Below are 3,949 nucleotides of genomic sequence, written 5' to 3' on the forward strand. Positions count from 1 at the left end.
GGATTGCAATAAAAAAAAAAAAAAAAAAAAAAAAAAAAAAAAAAAAAAAAACCAAACCCTGGTGATGCATCTCATTTCCATTTTAATTAAAGTTGGCTGGTGACAAATTCTAGTTAGATGTTACGGATTCCAAAGTTTATTGTTTGCAAATTTATTAGTTGCTGCCATTCGATTTTCGTTTGTGTACTGCTTGAAATTCCAACAATTCACAGCTTGAAATTCCATAATTAACAGTTGGTGTATTTGAAAGAATTATCCACGTTTAAATACCTTAGGAAAAGGGCATCCATGGTTTACACAATCCCAGATTTCTAAACTTCAAAAAGAGTAAACTTAGGAATACATTTTTTTACTGCCTTCACTTGATAATTGTGACAAAGAGGAACAAAAATACAGAGGGTCTTGATGGTTTCTGGAGCAACAATTGATGCCTGATTGCTGACTACCTCAAGCTGTTATCAAGTTCAGATTTCAAATTCGAGCCAGGTTTCATTTCCCAATGCAAATTTACGACCCCCTCAGTATGTTTGTGACTCGAGCAGAATGTTATTAGCAGCATTAATATAGTTTCTGGCATGAATGAGAGCTTGTCTCGCCGAGTTTCTGTCGATCAAAACTTCCCCACCTAAACGCAGATTCAAATGAAAGCCATGAAACTCACGTGCATTCAAACATTTATGTGGTCTAAACTTTCCCACCTCAGTCTCCATGCACGGAGGGCTTGGCTCTCCTTGCATGTAGCGTTTGGCTCTCTGTGCACGGAGGAGGCTTCTCCATGCACGGAGAGCTCAACTCACTATTGAGTCTCCGTGCACGGAGAGTTAGAGAGAGATTTATTATTATTATTATTAAAGCTAATATATTTTATATATAATAATTAACTAAAATGATAATTTTTTTTTATTACACTTAAAAAACTTGAAGCAAATTTTTTACTTATAACTAACTCTTTACATTTTACAAATATATTGAGCTAATATTTTTTTTGTTGAGCATAGAGTGAAGAGATGAGACTTGGTGAGAAGTATGGAAAGTTGCGTGTTACAGTAAATTTGGAGGAACACTTTATAATAAAATATATACTAAGACAAACAGTGTCGTTTTTGCTCCCCCACTTGAAAAAAATAAAATAAAAATGCTACAGTGAGATAAAATGAATTAAAACACTATTCACTTCAACATTGTCTCCACATTCCCCTTTTTATATACTAGGGATATTTGTTGTTGTGTCTCTTTCTTTTGAGTTTTCATCACAATCTTTGAGTAATTCAACTTAAAATCCTGCCTAGCATATTCAAAAAAATAATTAAAACACACTTCATAAAATCTAGGATACCAAAGCTGAATTTTCTAGTTTCCTGCCTTGTGATTGCTCATTCCTTTAGGTTAATTGTACTTGCAACAAAAAAGAAAGGAAACTAAGAATACGAGTCATTAAAAAAATCGAGAACAAGCCATGATTTCTTTTCTTAGAATTCTTGTGCTGCTATTTGTTGACCTCGTTTTTGGTTAGAGCCCCACGGACAACAGATGTTGGACCCACTTGCCTACATGTGAGCTGACTCTAACACGCAAAGACAAATATACGGTCCTGAACATTCCAAAATGGGACGGGGGAGCAATTCTCAGACACGAGACAATGATATTTAAGTTCCGACAATGTATGTAAGAAACAATCGCTTAATAATTAATGATTACAAATGACTGTATAAAAAAGAGAGGGGGCAAATGATAGCTGAGAGTCTTGAGAGTGCATTAAGAGTTATATTTTGTATCTAAAGTTACACAAGTCTTGAAGTGTTACATAGGGGAGTATTTATAGTAGTGCAAGTGAAACGGTGGCCCTTGGATGGACATGCACGTGGCCTTATCTTTTTAATTCAAACATTTAATCCTAGCCATCACTTTGACTTTCCTAACTTGTGGCGCATTTAATACTTTTACACATGGCAGACATCCTATTGACAAGACAAAATATTTACACTCACTACAAAAGTTACATCAATTGTTCCAAAGAGTTCTCATGCATAAATTCAAAATGTCATTGCTCTACGGAGCCTCAGAGTCTCCTCGGACTTCGATTTGTGAGGCATCTTCAATTTGGCAACTCTACCTCGATGGAAGAATGCAAAGCTGGACCTTGGCATTGGCCTTAGGTTATTGCCTTCTATGCAAGGTGCTTTGGTGGTCATGGGTCCATAGTTACAGTAGATCGATCACGTGGAGCCATGTGTGGTGAGCTGCAACAATAGTTCCCCAAGTCCATGTATAACTATTTATGTCATGCCTGGATGTTGGTACCAAGTAGAATTTCTTTTGAGCTAAAAATTAAAAAAATTTTGACCTAATAATAGTCCCCAAGACAAGTACAAATATTTATATCATGATTGGAGTTGAATGTTGCTTACTCTATAACGTATGATAAAAGTACGTAGAATTGGTTCGTACCGAGGCAAAAAGAGTACCAAACTACCGAGGCTTATTGTTCTGGTAATAACTAAATTTATTTTCAAGCCGAGGTAGGGAATTGCTGAACTTAGGTTTGTCGTTCTAGTAATAGCTAAATTTAATTTCAACTTCCAATACATGTACGGCCATCAAATTAAATATGAAATGATAGCCGCGATTCTAAAAGGTTACAAAGAAGCAACGAGGCATGTGCATGTAAATTATGCACTGATCTGAGGCGTCGATGGGACAGTCCGTTCAAATTCAATAGCTTTGATGTGATGAAAAATGAATGCCTCTGATCGAATAAGCTTGAATCCAATGACTGGTGTTTGTTCCCTATTCATAAAAAAAAAAAAAGGGCATTGTTAAGCCTTTACTTTTGCAAAAATCTCTCTTAGTTCTCCTTGTATTCTAGAGTTTTTTGACGTTCCTCTATTTTTCGATGACCATATGCTCTTAGATATTATTTTCGGCTAGGTATTTTTGTATAAAATTGTTTTTCATAATCATCATCAATTTATCTTCCCCAATAGATTTCGAGGCTTCTAGGGTTACAGCCACTGCTGCTAGGTTAGGACAAGAGGTTACAACTAAGGGGTTTGAGAGTAGGTATTGGGCTATGAGTGAGGAGCCCATAGATTAAGAGGTGGATTGGGGGCTACCAAAATACCTTTTGCCATGACCTCCAGAAAATTAGCCGAACTTAGGGAGAAGTATAACATACCCCATTATATAAAGCTTTTAGTACCCAAAGCCCACGAGGGTGCCTATGTTTCGGGCCGAGATGTGTGGCGAGTAGTGAATACCTATTCAAAGCAGGTATGCGTATGCCTTTGCACCCCTTCTTTAGGGCGATGCTAAGGAACTAAATGTTGGCTCCCAGGTTCCGCCTAACGGGTAGAGTTAGCTTGTTAGAGCTTACTTCTTCTGGAAGGAACTATCTTTAGGTGAGGATATACCTCTACATGTCTTTCAGACCCTCTTCTAATCCCCAGATGTTAGGAAAGGATGAGTCAAAGGGGTGGTATTAGCCCTTTGGGGGGGCTCATGCCCCTTTTGTAGTGGGTTTGCCTTCATCGATAAAAAGGTAGAAAGAATCGTGGTTATAGGTTTGGGGTAAGTGGCAAACAGTTGAGGGAGACATAGCCCCAGCATGCACAGTACCGACCTAGTATTACGAAGCATGTGAGTACCTCATCCTGTGTGTTCTTCCTTATTTTACATAATTTGGTCAAACTCCAATTTTCGATTGCTTAGAGATTCACAAGGCGGAGTTTGATGTGGTCGAAGGCATCTACAAATGCCCCCTGAAGCTTCGCTACTTTGATCACCTCATCAACCAAAGCAGATATTTTATAGACTTTGGTCTAATGGCATTGAAAGGTAAGAATCTTTCATAATTGTTTCATTCTATATCTTTTGCTGGCCGTTAACCTTTGTCTTTTTGGCTGTGTGCAGTTAAGTTTAAGAAGAAAAAGTATTCTACTCTAGACATGGC

The sequence above is a fragment of the Olea europaea genome, chromosome 18, assembly GCF_002742605.1.
Source record: "Olea europaea var. sylvestris chromosome 18, O_europaea_v1, whole genome shotgun sequence".
NCBI lineage: Eukaryota > Viridiplantae > Streptophyta > Magnoliopsida > Lamiales > Oleaceae > Olea > Olea europaea.